This window comes from Elephas maximus, chromosome X (genome assembly GCF_024166365.1).
Source record: "Elephas maximus indicus isolate mEleMax1 chromosome X, mEleMax1 primary haplotype, whole genome shotgun sequence".
Taxonomy (NCBI): domain Eukaryota; kingdom Metazoa; phylum Chordata; class Mammalia; order Proboscidea; family Elephantidae; genus Elephas; species Elephas maximus.
Window position 1 is genome coordinate 172,296,773 of NC_064846.1, and position 20,907 is coordinate 172,317,679.

At 44.9% G+C, this 20,907-nt stretch overlaps 1 protein-coding gene across 1 annotated transcript in view; it reads left to right on the top strand.

Annotated features, from left to right (window-relative positions):
- Positions 1 to 20,907, top strand: part of LOC126069199 (basic salivary proline-rich protein 4-like) — a 73,854-nt gene that overhangs the window by 41,613 nt on the left and 11,334 nt on the right. Inside the window, exons 17-18 of the mRNA XM_049872312.1 lie at positions 10,775 to 11,588; positions 18,630 to 18,849. The gene's annotated coding sequence lies outside the window, so the exon portion shown is untranslated. The remainder of the gene's footprint in view (positions 1 to 10,774; positions 11,589 to 18,629; positions 18,850 to 20,907) is intronic.

The following is a 20,907-nucleotide window of genomic DNA, read 5'->3' on the forward strand; positions in this document are numbered from 1 at the left end:
ACATGGAAGGAAACCAATCCCCAGAGAACCACCTCTTGTCGCCAGCTAGTTTGGGTTCCAAAGCAAGAATCTGGACAGTTATACGAGTACATAATTCGCTGTCCCTCTTGGCCGAACTAGAGTCTGAGGACAGATGAACTTGAGGTCAAAATTATGAGCCTCAGTGTCCTGCAGCCATATCCCTCTGTCACGAGCTTTCTGGTACATGACATTTAGTAACAGAGCAATTGAACACCCAGAACGAAGGCGTGTGCTTGTTTGTCACTGTTTTCAGCCCCGAAGGCCTTGGTATTTAAGGCAGTCATGGTCTAGCCACACGGTAGCATTCTGTAGTAGCTTAGGGTAAATCACCTTTCCAGTTATACGTCGGAATGGTCAATTATTAGGTCTCTCTCTCTTTTTTTTCCCTAGCCTTTGTAACTTCTACAAAAAGAAAAAAACTGGAGGGCTGTTTTCCCTATCTTATGTTGTTGTTGGAGGATTTTAGCAAAAAAAGTATAACCAGTTGCCTTGAAGTCGACCGCATGTGTGTCCAAGGAGAACTGTGCTCCACAGGGTTTTCAGCGCTGATGATTCAGAAGTAGCTTGCCAGGCCTTTCTTCCAGTTTTTTTTAACTTTTCTCTTAGCAGCCGATCGTGTTAACGGTTTACACCACCCAGAGGACTGCTGAGGGAAAGCGTGGAGGTTCAGGTGCACCCAGTAGGTGCCTGGGAAGAAAGCCTTGGTGATCTGCTGAACTCGGCCGTTGGAAACCCTGTGGAGCGCAGTTCTGCTCTGGCACACACGGGTCACCGTCAGTCAGGGCCCACCTGATGGCAACTTACTTAAAACTACTGAACTTAGTCACTAGAGCCGCTTAAACTTAGGACCCTCCCAAAGTCAGCATAGCCTGTGCCTTCAGGAAGCTCACTGTCAGAGCACGCCTCCCTTCACCATTGAAGAAAACAGTGAAGTGAAAGAACAGAGTTAAAAAAAAAAAATACAAATGCATTAAACAATGGGAAACAGTTATAATCCTATGCAGGCTCTGCTTGGAGTGTGAAGACCAGGCAATTGCTTTCACTTTAAATGATTTCAGTGATACTGGGAAGATGGTAGATAAGGGTATTTGAGTATATTGAAATTATCTCGTTCATATGTTTGTCAGTCAACCAGCGAACAGGGTTTCATTCACCTGAGAGTTGGACATTGATGAATGGATTTGGTTATCTCTGCTCTTCCGGAAGGATCTATGTGTGGTTAGAGATACTGTCCGGGGTCTCTGTGTGGTATAAAAACTACAGCCTCTTGGAAATGCCATATCAATTGCATTGTGATGTTTAACACAAACATCAGTAGTATTTGTTTAAATATTGATGTCGCTTTCCCTATTCCCCCACAACTATGGTATCCATATTTCTGAAGCTACAAATTGACATTTCAGGACTTATTTTAAGAATCAGAAGTTATAAGTTTCCCAGTGTTGTAAAAGTTAAAACCCATTTTGCTAAACATCTTGTAAATTGCTTTTATTGAAAGGGATATAATTAGGTTTGTGTACAATGTATGTGCCTTCGTTTCCAAGGGCAGCCATAACAAAGTGCCACAAATTGGGTGGCTTTCAAGAACAGAAGTTGTGTGTCTCACAGTTCGGGAGGCCATGAAGGCCAAGTTCAGGGTGTTGGTGGGACCATGCTGTCTCCGAAGGCTCTAGGGGAAGGTCCTTTCTTGTCTCTCTCAGCGTCTTGCAGCCCCAGACATTGTTTGGCTTGTAGCCGCAGCATATCTGCAGTCACATGGCTATCATCCCCTGTCCCTCTGTGTCCCTTCTTCCTTTTATACTACACCTCTCCTATTAAGACCCATCCCACTTAGTAGGTTGTGTGTATGACCTCAGGTTCACTGATAACACCTTCCCAAAGACCCAGTTTCTAAACAAGGTCACATTCACTGGTACCGAGGGTTAAGACTTCAATTTATCTTTTTGGGGACCACAGTTCAATCCATAACAATCCGCATTGAGGCAAGTGGGACAGAATAAACATAAAGCTCCTATAAGGCACTGGCGTGTGTGCACGTGAGCAGGTGGGGTTAAATGAGGTGGGCAGGGGGAGACTGTCGGCTTTTTTTTTTTTTTTAAGTATGATTATCTTTTCTCTAAGGATCATACTTTTGTAGTTTGAAAGAACAGAAATGAAATAAAAATGTAATTTAAAGCATGTAATTTTGAAACCCATAAAATAAGAGACAAGGGTAAGACTCAGACTCAAAGACAGCCTTCACTTGAGAATTTTGAAGTCAAGTGGTGGGCTCCAGTTGTGTGTTTTCTCTTCGTGATGGTCATCAGGTTCAGCAAGCAGTCCACTTTTCTGCTCTTTTGCTGTCCATTCTTTCAGAGGTAATGCCTAATTTGTCTTACTCCTTTAGCCTCACTGCCAGGTTGAATTTCTAGAGGCGTGAAGTAGGTATACCTATTTTCCAAATGCAAGCATCAAACTGAAGTCCTGCATTTTTTTAAGGAAGGAAATGAAAGTGTATTTACTCAAGTACATTTCCTCCTCCACGTGTTTTGTACTATGCTTGCCTTGGACTGGTCATGGTTCCCCGGCCGATCTTCCACGCCTGTCCCTCTGTGCCTTCCTTACACTGCTCCCTCAGCCTCTAATGTCCGACCTCGCGTTTCACTTTAACCTGGCAAACTATGACATGTCCAGTTCAGGTGTTCCTTTGTCTGTCATTAGCTCTTTGGTTCCCTGCTCACCCTCCACCCAAACCAAAACAAAGCAGCAAATTGCTTCCTCACTCTGTAAGGGCGGCATTCATCATATTTCATTTTAATTGGTTGTCTATGTAATTTTTCTTCCCATTAGACTGTGAGTGCCCGGACAGCAGGGATGCCGTTTTATCCTCCTTTTCATTTGCAGCACTTAGCGCGGTGCCTTGGGATGCTCGTGATTGCATGGAATGGGTTGTGATCTGCTGGAGGTTAATGGCCTTAACTTGCTGAAATGTTATTCATGCAGGAGATTGATCGTATGCCTGATATTAAGGATGTGTGTTAACATCTAATGTTGTCATTTTTAAAAAACTATCTAATGAGCCTGTTTATAAAAAAAAAAGAAAAAATCATCTGGTTATGTTCTGTCTGTAACAGTACTTCCAGCTCTCCCAATGGCAGTGAGTTTTGACACACCAGATTATCATTCATGTCCATGTTTGATAGCTCCAGCTCCAGGAGGTCCCACTGGTAGGCTCTGGCTGGACGGGTTCGGTAGAGTTACTGTGAAGCCGCCGTCTCCTCAAACCAGTCCAGCTCTGTCCTCTCCGCCATCTTCCTGGAGTCTCTGCCTTGTTGCAAGTGTGCGGAAAACTGCCACAAATGGCGCTGGGGCTGCTGGGTATCATTTGTGAAGGTATATTGATTTTGGATACATGGGAACACCCGTTCATCATCTTTTTTGTATTTCTAATTTCTTTACTGAGAATTGGTGTTTACCGTGCTCCTCCTCTAGTGTGAGACAGGTGGTTGGGGGCTTTGGCAACCTCAGTTTTCTTAATAAACACTGATAGATCTCATGGGTTCTGTTGCAAATTTTAAATACTTTATCTAATAGCTTCGTTACTTGATTGAGAGCAAATGAAGTTTAAACCACTTCACTTACAGCCTTCGTTGAATTCTATTCTTAGACAAAGTGGCGCAGACTATAAAATCAAACTGGCTTTGATTAATTAAACAACATTAATCCAGATTAGGACTGATAGAAAGCTTCAGGCCGCATCTTCTCTTGCTAGTTTGGTTAGAGATTTCGGTGTCAATAACCTTTGCGTGGTCTAGCCTCCTTTTGAAGCTGGAACCCAAGTTTCTCCTTGATTTTGCTTGTTTAATAGAATCATCACTCAGATACACGAGAGGTTTTAATAACAAAGATAATAGGACTTTTTTTGATTTGCAGTTTCAGTGTGCAACCAAGTGAAATTAACACGTAGTTCAAACAGGCTGTATAAATAGCAACGTAATATGGGAAGTTACAAACCTGTTTCTGTATTTCAGTGGTGATTATTTTATTTCTACATTCGTAATAAGCGACATAAATTCCGAATTGTGCTGTCTTCTATACGCATCCCATTACATTTTTAATAAACACAAGCAATCCAAATAATTTTTTCTTCAATGCGTCACTAAAATCCTAATGATTGTAAATATCAATGTCATTTTTTGCTTTTAAAGTTTTTCTTGCATTGAAGATATATTCCCTGGTCCATTTATAGAAGCAGCCTTTTGTAAAATAAACCACTGTAATGTGGGGAAAAAACTAAAGACAAACAGTACCCAGTTTGGACTGGATTGAGATGGAAAGTTCAGACCATTGTGATCCATAGGGTTTTTATTGGCTGATTTTTGAAAGTAGATTGCCAGTCCTTTCTTTGTAGTTCACCTTAGTCTGGAAACTGTGTTGAAAGCTGTTCAGCATGATAACAACATGCAAGCCTCCACTGACAGCTGGGTAGTGTCTGCGCATGAAGTGCCCTGGGTGGGAATCAATCCCCGGTCTCCTGCGTGGAAGGCCAGAATTCCACCACGGAACTACTGAAGATGCTAAATAAGACAGCTCTTTAATCAGATCATGCTGTGCACAAAATCCTCACAGGATCAGCTTGTTGTGAGGCGAAGGAATTTATAGGTGGCAGTTGTGATCATGAAACAGTTAACTCCTTCCACTTGGGTAAACCCCCCATGTTCCTAGGAGCAGTTCGCTTGTCATATGATTAAGAAACCAGTCTCTTCTGGTATTTCTTACCCCACAGAACAGTGAGATTTTTCACTGGGGAGCTACTGCTTGGACGTAAAGGAAGTGTACTGCATCACCTTTAAGTAGAACATTTTCATATCCTCATCTGTGTTCCCAGATTTTCCCCTCTAATGCCCTGAATCTCTGGATGGTCAGGTTAACGGCCACCTCTCTTCTGGATGACTTTTGTCAGCCTGGAGGCATTCGCTCTTCTGTTTTCCAGGGAGAGCCAGCCTGCTTTCCTTCTCTGTCTTTATTTGTCAGCAAGTATTTGGAGTGGCCAACTCTGCACAGCGCAGGCCCTCCATCATGTGGTACTGATTGGCCGAAGGATTATTCCAAAGACAAAGCAAGAGCAACGCAGAAGCTACAAATACAAAATGCTGAGTGACTGACACCGCCTGTTGTTTATTTGGACTTAGTTAATATAATGATGACAGACCATCCAGAAAGTGAGATCCGAACCGGCACTTTGCAGCATTTTCAATCAAGAATTATAGGATTAGCGGGGGGTATTTTTATATCTTATCCCAGTGGATGTAAATAGAAATCTCTTGTTCTTAGAAACATCGTTCCTGCTAATGACATGCTTGGAAAAAATGCATAGTAACCACTGATGTCCTCTTAGTGTTATTGCACACCCCATTTTTATTTGACTGGCCTGGAAACTCAGTAGTAGCCTGTTTACCACGTTTATACCTGTAGCTCTATTTTCTTCATTCTAATTGCCATGTGATGGTTCATCTTTTTTTTAGTTTTTTTAATTGTGCTTTAGGTGAAAGTTTACAGAGCGAATTAGTTTCCCATCCTATAGTTTGTCCGTAAAGTGTTCTATGACATTGGCTGCGATCCCCACACTGTGTCAGCACTCACCCCACGTCCGCCCTGGCTTCCTCGCTTCCTTTCATCTGGATTTTCTGTGCCTTTCTGCCTTCTCATCTTTGCTTTTGGGCAAAAGTTGTCCTTTTGCTCTTGTGTAACTGATTGTTCTAAGGAACACGTTCCTCTCGGGCGTTATTGTTTATTTTACGGGCCTGTCTATTGTTTGGCTGAAAAGTGGTCTCCGGAAATGGCTTCAGTTCCAGGTCAGAAGGGTGTGTCTTAGGGCCATAGTCTTAGGGGTTCCTCCAGTCTGTCAGACCAGTAGCTCTGGTCTTTTTTGTGAAAATTTTTTTTGTAATTGTACTTTAGATGAAGGTTTACAGAACAAACTAACTTCTCATTAAATAATTAGTACATGTATTGTTTTGTGACATTGGTTACCAACCCCACAACATGTCAGCACTCTGCCTTCTCAACTTTGGGTTCCCTATTACCAGGTTTCTTGTCCCCTCCTGCCTTCTAGTCATTGCCCCGGGCTGATGTGCCCCTCTAGTCTCGTTTTTTATCTAGGTTTTTCTCCCACTCTGTCCAGTCATAAAGGTTGGTAGTGGGAGCCAGGCACCATCTAGTTCTTCTGGTCTCGGGGTGATATTTTGTTTTAAGAACATGTCATAATCTAGCAATCCTGGTGGCTCAGTGACTAAGAGCTCAGGCTGCTACCCAAATAGTTGGCAGTTCGATTCCACCAGGGGCTGCTTGGAAACTCTAGGGGGCGGTTCTACTCTGTCCTGTAGGGTTGCTATGTGTTGGAATCGACTCGATGGCACTGGGTTTTGGTTTTGGTACATTTCTCTATTGCTGCCTCTTGAGTTTCTTGTTTGGTTTGTTTTGTTGTTTACTATAGCAAGCAATGCCCCGGTAAACATCTATTCACCCGTTTTTTGTGGGTACACCGGAGAATTTCCCTAGAGTATACGCCTCCAAGGAAAATTGCTGGGTCAGAGATTATGCCCATCTTGAACTTTATTAGATCTTGCAAAATTGTCTCCAAGGGGGTGGAACCAATCCTTGTTCCTGCCAGACATGTGTAAGATTTCCTACTTTCTCACATTCTCAGTTTCTTCACAGTCTTCATGATTTGCCAGTCTGGTATGTGTGAAGTCACATCTCGTTCATTTATTTATGTACTTATTTAGTAAGACTGAGTTTGCTTCTTTATCTTGGAACTTGCAGATCGGGGACAATTCAAGATGTCTTTCTCTTCTGAGATTTTGGTTTTAGCTTAAATAAGTGATACGCTCCAAGAGAGAAAGCGAGGCGTGGTTGGGTGTTTTTCTTCTCAGTGTACTCTTTTCCCGGACTGAACATAGCAGGGCATGATCCACAGAGGCAGCCTTCCCCGTAAGTTCTGACAGCAAGCCTTCCCCAGCAGGCTCGTGATGCCACAGGATGAGGACTCTCTCCTCCCAGACACAGGGAAACAATATCCCGATGCATGAGTATATGGTGGACAGGGAGGTCGTGTGTGAACATCATACGTTTATCAGCAATGAGACCCAAAGGGCATTACTCACTCCTGTTATTGTAATTAGTGGCCTCCTCAGAGAGTATAACATGACCCCTTTCTTTTCCTGCTGCTCACCAAGGGAACTGACTGTCTCTTCTCCTGTTAAACCCTGTCAGCAGGGACTAGACACAATGGCTCTGCTACTCTTTTTATTGCCTATCCCCTCAAAATCCCAAATTATACCCCACTTCTTCAAAATGCCAACTTAGTACCTCAGGGACTTTGCACTTGGTACTCCCCCTAACTGTTTCCTAGGTATTAACATGGCTGGTTCCTCTTCTGGAAACCCTGGTGGCGTAGTGGTTGAGAGCTACCGCTGCTAACCAAAAGGTCAGCAGTTTAGATCCACCAGGTGCTCCTTGGAAACTCTATGGGGCAGTTCTACCCTGTCCTATAGGGTCGCTATGAGTTGGAATCGACTTGATGGCAGTGGGTTTTTGCTTCCTCTTTTAATTATTCAGGCTCTCAGTTCAAGTATCACCTCCTTAGAGAGTCTGTCCATGACCATTTATATATCTGAAGAACCCCTTCTTTAATACACTGATTTCGTTTTTCTTCATAGCATTTACCGCCATATGAAACTACTGTTGCGGGGGGCGGGGGGGAGGCAGGGGTGTTTGTCTGCTCTCTAGAAGTTAAACTCGAGCTGAGCAAAGAACTAGTCTGTGTGGCTTATGCTGATACCCCAGAGCGTGAAACATAATTGGTTCCCATTCAATATTCAGTGAAGTTGTGAGTGATCTCTATTTTAGGGGGAGGTTGTAAAGTTTTTTTCATTTCATCCAACAAACATTTGAGAATCTACCCTGTCCCAGGCTCTGAGCAAGGTTTCGAAGACAAAAAGATGTACAAGACGCAACCTTTGCCCTCAAGAAGTGCGCAGTCTGGAAAGTTAGCATGCTTTTGGACGTTAAATAAAACAACAGTTGTGTCCATTTGTGGGCAAAGCTACTCTAGGCTTAGTCCTCGAGGGAAGGGTGATTTAAAAATAGACTATACTTCCTGCTTTCTTGGTTTGAGAATGAGTTTGGGCATCCAAAATTAGATTTAAAAAAAAGAGAGGAAAGTAAACATAAGTGGGAAATCAATCCCAAAGGGATAGAAAATAGTAAAATGGGTACTGAAAGAATGAAGAGGAAGGCTTTCATGAAGGCTTCCAGGGAACAGCCAGGCAGCGTGAGAAGTGAAGGCGGGGGAGCAGCATGGCTTCCTTCTGCCAACACTAAAGATAAAACAGTTGTCCTCCAGTCAGCCCTGACTCACCACGACCCATGTGTGTCAGAGTAGAACTGAGCTCCATGAGGCTTTCAGATGCTGAGGTTTCAGAAGCAGATTGCCAGGCCTTTCTTCCAGGGTGCCTCTGTGTAGAGTGGAACCTCCAACCTTTTGGTTAGCAGCCAAGTGCATTAACCCTCTGCATCTCCCATGGGCTTCTGCCAGCACAGAAAGTCCCTTCTAATATGGCAACATGTCTGGGGTTGTTTCTCCATTAATATAGGAAAAGACATCCCATGATTATCCATTGAGATCAAGGACAAGGGCAGCTTACAGATGCCCACAAACTCAGGGAGACGCACATGGAATAGCTCAAAGCTGCCGAAGAAAAGATCAAAACCCAAACTAGAGGAGGCCCACCTGCCTTCAAGTTCACAATCCTACCCAACGCAAACTGGAAAAATAGAAAACAATGCCTAGAAACGTAGGCTGTGGGTTTGGACAAAAGCAGAAGATTGCATCTCGTTCTTTAAAAATGTGGAGGGGGTGGGTGGTTCAAGGGGAGGTGTTTTTATGTGCACGCTAAAGTGAGCCCAGGTGATGCTGTCATTTGGAGTCATCAGCAGTAATCAAGCTTATCGGGCAACAACAAAATAGGGTGCGATTTGGGATGTTAATAGTTGTTTAAATGTCATCAGCAACGCTGGCTGTACAAGAGACTAATGGCGCCTTCTGGGTAGATAGAGAAGGGTACATACCCCCTGAAAACCAAGAGTTGATCTCAAAGGGCTGCACTTTGAAGACATAGAGTATAATGATTGGGTTGAGAAGGAAACCCACAGTTTAGCCATTGGGGGAATTTGACACTGACTTGAACTCCATCCAGAAAATGGAAATGGGCTTGGTGGCTCAAAGGCATAAGGGTGCTGCCTGCTTTCCTCAAATCTGGAGCCAGCCCTTCAAGCCGGCCAGTGGCCAGGCATCTCTGCCCCTTAGAATGTTCCCTTTCTGTCCTTCCAACTGAGATCCAGCTAGAAGGGTGCCTCCGAGTCTCTCGTGGGTCCCAGAAGAGTCCCGAATTCTGCAGAGAAGACGATCTGAAATGAGAGGCGACTTCACAGAGCTGTTGGAATAGGTTGTTGTTGTTGGGTGTCACTGAGTCATGGCAACGCCATGTGACAAATAGAACTGCTCCATAGGCTTTCCTAGAATGTACTCTTTACAGGAGCAGATTGCCAGGTCTTTCTCCCATGGAACGGCCGGTGGGTTCAAACTGCCAACCTTTCACTTAGCAGCTGAGCGCTTCACCGTTGTGCCGTCAGGGCTCTTTGTTGAAATAGGCACTCATCTAAAAAGCACAGAACCCACAGAGATCTACTTTTAAATAGGGTGTGTGATAAAGCATGTATTCAACTTACAAAAGCCTTATACCTTTTGTATCCCTAAAAAAAAATTGTTACTATTTAGTGGGAAGGCAGCAAAATGCAAATCAACCAAGTCCTCCAACCCAGCTCTTCTTACCAAGCAGCGTGGGCAAGAGCACCTTGGCCCGCATGGAGGGAAGGCGCCTGGGTTGCCACCACTGGCGCCTTTCTGTGACTCTGTGGACCCGTCTACTAGGGGGTGGAGACCAGGGATGCTACTCTGCACCCTGCAGTGCACAGGACGGCCCCCACCACAGAGAAGGACTAGGGGGTGGAGACCAGGGATGCTGCTCAACACCCTGCAGGTCACAGGACGGGCCCCACCTCAGAGAATGACTAGGGGTTGGAGACCAGGGGTGCTGCTCAACACCCTACAGTGCACAGGACGGCCCCACCACAGAGAATGACTAGTGGGTAGAGACCAGGGATGCTACTCAACACCCTGCAATGCACAGGACGGCCCCCACCACAGATAATGACTAGAGGGTGGAGACCGGGGATGCTGCTCAACACTCTACAGTGCACAGGACGGCCCCCACCACAGAGAATGACTAGTGGGTGGAGACCAGGGATGCTGCTCAACACCCTGCAGTGCACAGGATGGCCCCCACCACACGGAAAGAGTAGTGGATGGAGACCAGGGATGCTGCTCAACACCCTACAGTGCACAGGACGGCCCCCACTACAGAGGATGACTAGGGGGTGGAGACCAGGGATACTGCTAAACATCCTTCAATGCACAGGACAGCCCTTACTTGCTAATTTTAAAGCCAGGCTAATACTCTTAACTTTGGTTTCTTTGCGTTAAGTGGATGCAATGAGGCCCCATTTTCGATAAGGGGACCCATGCGCCAGTCACAACGGAGATAGAAACACTTGACGCATCACCCTGAGTTCAAAATCCGGTGATAGAGAGGGATTTGTGGTGACATGGAGGGTGTGTCCTGGACCCCACTGTAATTCTCTCCCTCCACAGCATCCTTCTGGACAAGGCCGGAGCTGTTCTGACAGAAAAGCTGTACGATGGCAGGCGGCCTCTCACCTTTAAAAATTGGTTATATCCTCAGCTTCTAGGTTACGTCTCATTTCTTGTTCTGGGCCAACCCCCGATGAAAAGGGTCAAATAGAGCTTTTTTTTTTTCTTAAAGCCTGTTCCTAAATACAGGGAAGAGCAAAGAAAACCAACGCTGAGAGTTGTATCTGACCTGTGAAAGGCAAACTGCCTGCTTCTTACCCTGATGAGCTGCAAGCAATTGGTCCCACTCTGCAGCTCCCAGTGTCTGCACCAGCTCCTGCTGCTGACACGGAACTGTTTCCATGGAGACCATCCCGTTCCCCCAGGCTGCCATGATTCTCCCCACACTCAGGTAACTGAGCTGCCTGGCGTCCAACTCTGCCTGCAGGCCTTCACCCCCAATCCTTCCTCCTGAGGCTTCTCGTTGAGAACGCCTTGCTATTGTTCTGTGTAGTGGGTTTGTGCTATTGTTAGCAGCCACGGCCTCAGCCCTGTTCTTGGGGCTCCCCCACTCGTTGGCGCCCCAGGCACAATGGGGATCGAACTGTTGGGATCCATAGGATTTTCCCTGATTTTTAGCAGCAGATTGCCAGGCCTTTCTTCCTAGTCCTTCGTACTTTGGAAGCTCTGCTGAGACCTGCTCAGCATCATAGCAACACGCAAGCCTCCACTGACAGATGGGCGGTGGCTATGCATGAGACGCGGTAGCCGGAATCCAATGCAGGTCTTCTGCGTGGAAGGGGAGAATTCTACCACTGAGCTACCAGCGCCTCAGGTAGTGTAGGCTGCGGGAGGTAAAGTGGGTTAACTCTCAAAGCCGCCTAGTGCTCGAGCCAAGCTGTTGGCACCGGGTGACCTCCCCTTGGAGAGCTGCCCCTCCTGGCATATCTAAGCCCCTCTGCAATGCTCCACATCACTCCTGCTGAGGTTTCTTCCCTTGTAGAAAGCATAGGCACACCTTTATCCCTTTACTGGCATTTCACAACAGGACTCCTTTTTTAAAGGGCTGGAGCTGGGCAGCTGCCGTTTTTGGCAGTGGTGGTCACTGTGTGTGCACGGCTTTGGGGAGTGGGTGTGGTGAGAGAGAACAGCATTTCTGTGGACTGTGTCTACTTCCCAAATGTCCCTAATTGTTAAGCTTAATTAAGCCCAAGGCTGACACGTGCGATTCTACACACTCTGCAGCCTTTGTCCTAGTGAAGGTGCTTTCTCAACTCACCTGTTTTCATTGTAATCCGACCATGGCCAGTTAGAGGTAAACGTCTGGATGGGGAGGGCTGGGCTGTTTGTAAGACAACGTTAAATAATCCAAGTCCCTGTCTTCTGCTAACGGCCAGCTAGGCAAGACCCCAGTGAATGCAGGGAAGTTGGGATTAGGGAATTAACCAGGGGTTATGGATTGAATTGTGTCCCTAAAAATGTGTTGTAATTCCTAAACCCTATCTCTGTGGTTGGAGCCCTCTTGGCACAGTGGTTAAGAGCTCAGCTGCTCATCAAAAGGTCAGCAGTTCGAATCCACCATCTGCACCTTGGAAACCCTATAGGGCAGTTCTGCTCTGTCCTATAAGGTCACTAAGAGTCGGCATTGATTCGAGATTAATGGGTTTGGTTTTGATTTCATACCTGTGGTTATAATCCCATCTGGGAATGGGTTTTTGTTAAGTTAATGAGGCAGTATTCGTGTACAGCGTGTCTTTAGTCAGTCTCTTTTGAGATATAAAAGAGAATTAAACAAGTGAGAAGCAGAGATGGGGGAAGAGAGGTGCCAAGCCACATGAAGACTGCCCAGGAGCAGAAGTTCAAAAGAGACAAGGACCTTCCCCCAGAGCTGATGCACACAGAAAGCTTCCCTCTAGAGCCAGAGCCCCGAATTCACATTTCTAGCTTCCTAAACTGTCAGAGAATACATTTCTGTTTGTTAAAGCCACTCACTCATGGTATTTCTGTTATAGCAGCAGTAGGTAACTAAGGAGCTCTGGTGGCACAGTGGTTAAGTGCTCAGCTACTAACTGAAGGGTTGGTGTTGTGAACCCACCAGCTGCTCCACGAGAGAAAGATGCGGTAGTCTGCTTCCATAAACCTTACAGCCTTAGAAACCCTATGGGGCAATTCTGCTCATTCCTACAGGGTCACTATGAGTCTGAATTGACTCGAAGGCAACAAGTTTGGAGATAACTAAGACGTCAGGAGAGGGCGTCCTGGGTACACCTCACCACACCACAGGGTCCTACTCAGAGGTGGGTGGCACCCTTCCCACTGTATAGATGAGGAGACAGGCTCAGAGAGAGAGTGTGTTACCTAACAAGGTAAGGGGAACTTTGCAGATGTGACTAAAGTAAGGATCTTGAGATGGGGAGATGATCCTGGATAAGCCAGGAGGACCCACAGTAATCACAAGGGTCCTTAAACTCAGAGACCCTTTCCTGGCTGAAGACAGAGCGAGAGAGAGGTGAGGACAGAAGCAGGATCAGAGATGTGCCATGTTGCTGGCGCCAAAGATCAGGAAGGGGTCCCAAAGGCCAGGAGATGTATTCCCCCTCAAAGCCTCTAGAAGGAACGCAGCCCGGCTGACACCTTGATTTTTAGGACATCTGGCCTCCAGAACTGTAGAGTAAAGCTGTGCCATTTTAAGCCCTTCAGTTTGTGGGCGTTTGTTACTCCAGTGATAGAAAACTAATATACCACCTTATAGAGTTACCAAGGAACCCAGCTGGCACAGTGGTTAAGTACTCGGCTGCTAACCGAAAGGTCGGCAGTTCTAACTGCCAGCCTCTCTACAGGAAAAAGAAGTGGCGTTCTGTTTCTGTAAAGCTTTAAAGCCTTGGAAAACCCTATGTGGCAGTTCCACTATGTCATGTGGAGTCACTCTGAGTTAGATTTGACTCGATGACACCCTACAGCGGGAACAAAGTGTTTATTCTAAAATTAGGGGGGAAAAGGAGGAACAATTTTGATCCAGCCTTTGAATCTGTGGATTTCCCTGGACTAGTGACAGGAGCTGCCATTTCTCTTCTCCCTGAAGGTATCTGGTGACAAGCATGGAGCAGGGCGTCCGTATCCACCAGGTGCCCCAGACACAGCATGGCGGGTGCTAGTTAAGCCCTATGATGGATGGAGTAGCGTGGTAGCACTGACACAGCTGTCTTTGTGGGACACTCCTGGTGGATGGGACTGCCTTACCGGGGCCCCGGCCATCACAGCGATCTTCGCCCTGAGGTGGATTTGACCTCAGAGATGATGTTCTCCAGAGCAGTACCATCTCGCCCGGAATTCACGTGTCAGTCTTCACTAAGACTCCGGGGCGGGGCGGGGGGCCCCAGCTCTCTGTGCTATCATCGCTTTTCACAATATACCTCCCCACTGATGCGGGTCCAACATTGGGATGAGCGGGTCATCTTGTGCTGACCCCAGCCTTAAAGAGAAGGAGGGCCTCGGGGACTCGTGCTGTCTCGCCAGACGATAAATGGCTCCCTTCTTATTTGTGAGGCTGGGAGCACGGCGCTATCCTTGATGTTTTATTAGATCGGATGGAAAAAGAGAGCCTGGTAGAGCAGCTTGGGGTTAAGATAGGATGGGAGTTATTCTAGTGAGGGTGTGAGCTAAATCAACGATGGAGACTTTTGCCTGTCTTTCTTATTGTCTGTGTGTGTAGGTGTAGCAGGGTTTTCATTTTTAAAACAAAGCAATTTTCCACACAATTGTTGAGTCGATTCTAACTCATATCAACCGTGTGTATACACAGAACGAAATGCTACGTACTCCTGTGCCACCCTCAAAATCATTCCTATGTTTGGGCCCGTGGTTGCAGCCACTGGGTCAGTCTATTTCTTTGAGAGTCTTTTTTCCTGACCACCTACCAAGCATGATGTCATCTTCCCGGGGACGGTCCCTCCTGTTAATGTGTCCAAAGTAAGCGAAACAAAGTCTGCCATCCTTGGTTCCAAGGAGCATTCTGGCTGTACTTCTTCCTAGGCTGGTTTGTTTGATCTTCTGGCAGTCCATGGTATATTCAGTATTCTTCACCAACACCATAATTTAAAGGCGTCTGTTCTTCTTTGGTCTTCCTTATTCACTGTCCAGCTTTTGCGTGCATATTGAAAACACCATGGCTTGGGTTAGGTGCACCTTAGTCCTCAAGGTGACATCTTTGCTTTTTAACAGTTCAAGCAAAAATTGTGAGGATGGTGCAGGACCGGGCAGTGTTTTGTTCTGTTGTGCATAGGGTCACTGTGAGTTGGAACCAACTCAACAGCACCTAAAGAAAACAACCCCATTCCTATCTGCCTGTGGTCACTGCAGCCGGTCGATGGTCTCTTTGACCAGCACCCCAAGCAGGACTCACCGTCAGGTGTCAGTAGAACATCGTTCTTCCTTATTCTCTAGTTTTCAGTATCTGTTTTGTACCATCTGGCTCTTGCATTCCCTGACTAATGAACACATGAGATCTTCATTTACCATCATGTTTCACTCTCCTTAGACTTCTTCACTGGCTGAAAGAATCTTCATTTGTCCTCATACTCTGAGCATAAATACTCCAATTTTGACATGTTTCGTCTGTACCTTTCTTTTGTAGCTCCTTATTTTGTGAGCCGAATTGACCTAACTGGACCTCTCATTTAAAATCGGACTGCATTCAGGACTTTTACGTCCCCACCTTGGGCTCCTTGATCAAATGGAATCATTTGGGGAAGGCTTCTGTTGGGGAGTTACTTTATAAGGAGGAGGTTGTTTACAGCATCAAGTCTACTGAGATAGTATCTCTTTGGATTTTTCCCTATCTTGTTCACATTTGGAACCTTGCCACATTTTCAAAAGCTTCTTTGGGCCATTTATCATTAGCTGTTTTCCTGAGTGCCTCTGCGTTTGTCCTTAAATTATTCTTTTCTGGGTTAAATTTTATCCTGTGCCTCAATCACAAAGCCCTATTAGACGTCTCTGCTTTTTATGCTCCTCCAGAATTTTTACCAACTTAATACGTTTGTGTCAGCAAATTTTATTACCTCCCTGCTTACCTTGTCTCCACCATCATTAATAAACACGCCGTACGGCACAAGTTTAAATGCATATCTCGGTAGGCACTTGCACGAATAGAGACTGTGTGTTTGGTTGTCGGATCGGGGAGTTGAGTCATTCCAAGTGTGAACAACCCGTGCCTCAATTATTCAGGAGCTGATTATCCATCCTGTGGGCCATCTAATTTTCTTGCTTCTCTTTTACCGAACTCGCTATCCTTTAAATTTTTTTTGTCTTTTAGACTAGCTGTTACAGATTGAATTGTGTCTTCCCAAAATATGTGTAGGAAGTCTAACCTCTATTCCTGTGAATGTAATATAATGTAATGACCATCTCTAATGTAATGTAATAATGTAATCACTTTTCATAAAATAACGTAATCAGCTTCCATAACGTAGTGTAATGCAGTCCCTTTCCATAATGCAAGATAATGTAATGTAATCATTCAGTCACTTAAGCTCATACCAGTGTAGGGCGGATCCTAAACCTCATCCCTTCTGAGTTATAGGCAGAGCAGCATAGACAAAAAGACACGTAGACACAGAGGGAAAACAGACTGTATCTGACAAAAGATGAACCTGTGAGCCCAGGAGCTGCAAGGATTGCTGGCTACTGGAAGTTAAAATAGACAAAGAAGGCCCTCCCCCTAGAGCCTCACTGAGTTCAAACTTCTGGCCTCCTGAAGTGTGAGAAAATAAATTGCTATTTGACACCCACTTGTGATATTTCCATTATGGCAGCATTAGGAAAGTAAGACACTAGCCTGTGAGACAAAAGGTAAAATAAAGGGGTGGGGGGGGAGATAGTATCAAGGCCAGGACGAGGATAAGGGGAGTGAGTTACTTGTAACAGTGCAGAATTTAAGCGGGCACTGAAAAAAACTCAGCCTTTAAGAGAAATAACATTTTTGAGGCAGTATTTTAAAAAAAATCAAATTGATCAACCTGGACCCAAGGCCGGCTGCCTGGTTTTGCACCTGGCAGAGTTTCAGGGAGACGGGGAGGTGAATTGTGCAAATATAAGCAGGTCCTGTCTTTATCTGAAATGTTGGTATTTGTTCACTGTGGATTTTTTGGCATTTATTTTGGTTTTTAAGGGGTTGCATTAAAACATCATTTTTATTGGTAACTGAGTTTTTTTTTTTTTTTTTTTTGCTTCCCTTTAAACTTTTAAATTTTGCATCTAAGGCCGAGTATTCTCTCAACGGTACTCTCGACTCTAAAGTAAAGGTTACTGCCTGTTAGGGACTAGAATAAAAAGATGGTGAATAATTTAAGATAAGAAAAATGGACACAGAGCAAACTCTATAGGGGGTAAGGGTATTGGGAGTGACAGCTCAAATATATAGAATTTCTTTTGGGGGAGATGAAAAGATCCTAAAATTGATTCTGGTAATGGTCGCACAACCTTGAGAATATGCTTAAAATAATCTAATTCTACACTTTAAATGGGTGAGTTGTATGGGATGTGAATTATATCTCAATAAAGCTGTTAGAAAAACAAAACAAAAATAAAAGAAACAAATGAAACAACCCCAAAATGCAAATTGAATCATGCTAACATTGTTTCAAGGACTGCTGTTAGCAGTGTGAATAAATTCTAAATGAATAGATAAAATACCCAGTGCTTATTCTTCCCTGCAGACTCCTTTCTCTGCCAGCGGCTTCCACGTACCTGAAGGCCACACTCGCTAACTCTGGGTTGTTTTTCTGGGTCTTAGACTTGGAGGAGAAGGGGAGGAGCAGCCTACAGTGTCTCCCCAGGTCTTTCCCCAGGGCTGTCCTACAAGTAACTGGCTGTAAAGCTTGCCCAGAGCACATTCAAGCTGGAAGGGGCCTTGGTGGTGGAACTGGTCTATTCACAGATGAGGACACCACAGGTCTGAGAGGCCCAGACATGCAGCTGAATGTCTTAGTTGGTCAAACTAAATGAAGTCACATGGTGCGACATTTTGCTTGTTTACTTCTGTCTGGAGAATAGGGGTTAGGGAGAAGGATCTGTGGGGAGCAAACATTTGTCCATTCTCACTCTATGACGGACACTGTTCTCGTACTTTGCTTTTGTTATCCCCTCTTCATCGTAGGATAAATCTATAGTGATTCTTTTAAAGGTTAGAAAACCTGTTTGGGCTTACCAAACCTGTTGCCATTGAGTTGATTCTGACTCCTAGGAACCCTACAGGACAGAGTAGAGCTGCCCCATAGGGTTTCCAAGGCCGTAATCTTTACAGGAGACTGTTACAACTTCGTTCCAGGGGGTGGCTGGTGGGTTCAAACCACTGGCCTTTCAGTTAGCTGCTGAGCACTTACCACTGTGCCACCAAGGCTCTCACTCCTAAATAAAGTTTGTGTCTGCTAAAGTGACTGAAATGGACAATTAACAGCATTTAAATATGTCTTTTCACATGTATTTTAAGAATTGAAAGAAAAAATTTTTTTTGTGGTGAAAAATGAGAAAACATCTCTGTTATTTTTAGTATCGATGATTACCGGTTTAGGACTCTAGGTTAGGCAGGATTTTCAGGGAGCTTCAGAAAAGCTTTGGATATTAACATTTTCTCAGGAAATTTTAGGGAAAAAAGTCAGTGATGATTTATTCTAATTATATATTCACTGTCTTGACTTCAGTTTTATAGAGAATTACTCTTTTTCCTTCCAAATCAGTATTCTTTTTTGGAAGGGTTTACTAGTCTAGAGTTTTTGACTAACTATATAGCAAGTTTGAATAAACATCCCTTTTAAAAACAATGATGATGATAATGGTAGATACTTCTTCAGTGTTGTGTATGTGTCATTGTTGTTAGGTGCCATTGAGCCGGTTCCAACTCATAGTGACACTGTGCACAACAGAACAAAACGTCGCCTGGTCCTGCGCCATCTTCACTATTGTTGCTGTGCTTGAGCCCATTGTCGCAGCCACTGTGTCAGTCCATCTCATTGAGGGTCGTCTTCTTTTTCGCTGACCTTCTATTTTACCAAGCATGATGTCCTCCTCCAGGGCCTGATTCCTCCTGGTAACCCAAAGTAAGTGATCCTCCCCTTTGTTTTTTCTTTTGGCATTCCATGATACATTCAGTATTCTTCACCAACACCATAAAGTATATGTGTAAACCAGGGTTTTTCAGTCTGGGCACTGTTGACATTTAGGGCTGGATCATTCTTTGTGTAGGGGGCTCTGCTGCACATTATAGGATGTTTAGCAATACCCCAGGTCTCTACCCATTAGCTATTAGGATCATGTCCCTGCCGTCCCCCAATTTACGACAATCAAAACGTCTCCAAACATTGCCAGATGTCTCCTGGGGAGCACATTCGCCCCCAGTTGTGGACTCTGGTTTGAGTGCATTCATGGCCTCATCTCATTTAGCTCCCATGAAACCCAGGGGGAACCACCGTCATCCTCGTTTTTAAAGCGAGGAGACAGATTGCTGACAGAACTTGCTCAAGGTCACTCGGCCAGTAAGCTAGAGAACTTCATTGCCTCCTAGAAGAGAAAAATGTTGTAGTTGTTGTTAGCTGCCATTGAGTTAGCTCCAGACCCGTGAACAAAACAAAAGGTTGCCTGGTCCTGTGCCATCTTCACCATCGCTGCTGTGCTTGAGTCCACGGTTGTAGGCACTGTGTTTTCTAGAGTGCCTTCTAACCCAGGGGTTCATCTTCCTGCACTCTGTCGGACGGTGTTCTGTTGTGCTTGGCAGAGGGTGCTGGCATATAGATATTATGACTTTCCTTACCCCACTCGGGAGCATGCTGGCAAGCAGAAGTCTGGCATTTTAAGTTAACTTTTATGATGACTAGAAATTACTCAGTCTTTGGTAGCTACTGAAAAGTGCACTTAAACTTAAGTTTTATTTCAAATGAACTTTTCTTTGCTCCCATAGGCTTTGTACAGGCATTTGAGTTGATTTTCCTTACTTCTGTAGATGTCTTCGTTTCGGGAGGTGTAGATTTTTTTTTTTTTACACAGCTTGTTATTGTGTGCTGTCAAGTCAGTTTAGCTCATAGTGACCCTATAGGACAGAGTAGGGGTGCCCCGTAGGGTTTCCTAGGCTATACTCTTTATGGGAAAGGAACCCTCGTGGTGCAGTGGTTAAAACTCTCGCCTGCCTGCGGTTCGAACTCACTAGCCATTTCAAGGGAGAAAGATGTGGCAGTCAGCTTCCGTAAAGATTTACAGCCTGAGAGTATATGGCTGCTGGACATCCTTTCAGCTCAGTAATGAGATCAGTCCTGAGGTTCACCCTTTAGCCGAAGATTGAACAGACCCATGGAACAAAACAAGACTAAAGGGGCGCACCAGCCCTGGGGCAGGGATTGGAAGGCAGGAGGGAACAGGAAAGCTGGTAATAGGGAACCCAGGGTTGAGAAGGGAGAGCGTTGACATGTTGTGGAGTTGTTAACCAATAGTCTTAGAACATTGTGTGTACTAACTGTTTAATGAGAAGGTAGTTTATTCTGTGAATCTTCATCTAAAGTACAATTATAAAAAAAAAAGATTTACAGCCTTGGAAACTCTATGGGGCAGCTCTACTCTGTCCTATAGGGTCACTATGAGCTGGAATCAACTCCATGGCAGTGGGTTTTTTTTTTTTTTTAATCTTTTTGGGAGCAGATCACCAGCTCTTTTCTCCTTAGGAACAGCTGGTGGGTTTGAACCGCCAACCTTCCGGTTAGCGTTTAACCATTGCTTGGGCCACCAGGGCTGTTTTGTTCTATAGCAGGGGACCTCAAACTTCTACCAGCAGACCAAGTTCAACCCACCACCTGTTTTTGTAAATAAAGTTTTATTGTAACACAGCCATGCCTATCCATTTACATATTGTCTCCGGCTACTTTTGAGCTGGGCTGGCAGAGCTAAGTAGTTATAACAGAAACTTTTTGGCCTACAAAGCCTAAAATATTTATACTGTAGACCTTTACAGGAAAAGGTTGCTGACCCCTGCTATGTAGCATTACCTAAACTGATGGATAGGGTTTTATGTGGTTTCACTATGGTCAGAGGAGTTCCTGGGTGGTGCAGACCATTAAGTACTCAACTACTAGCTGAAAGGTTGGTGGTTTAAACCTTCTTGGAGGTCCCTT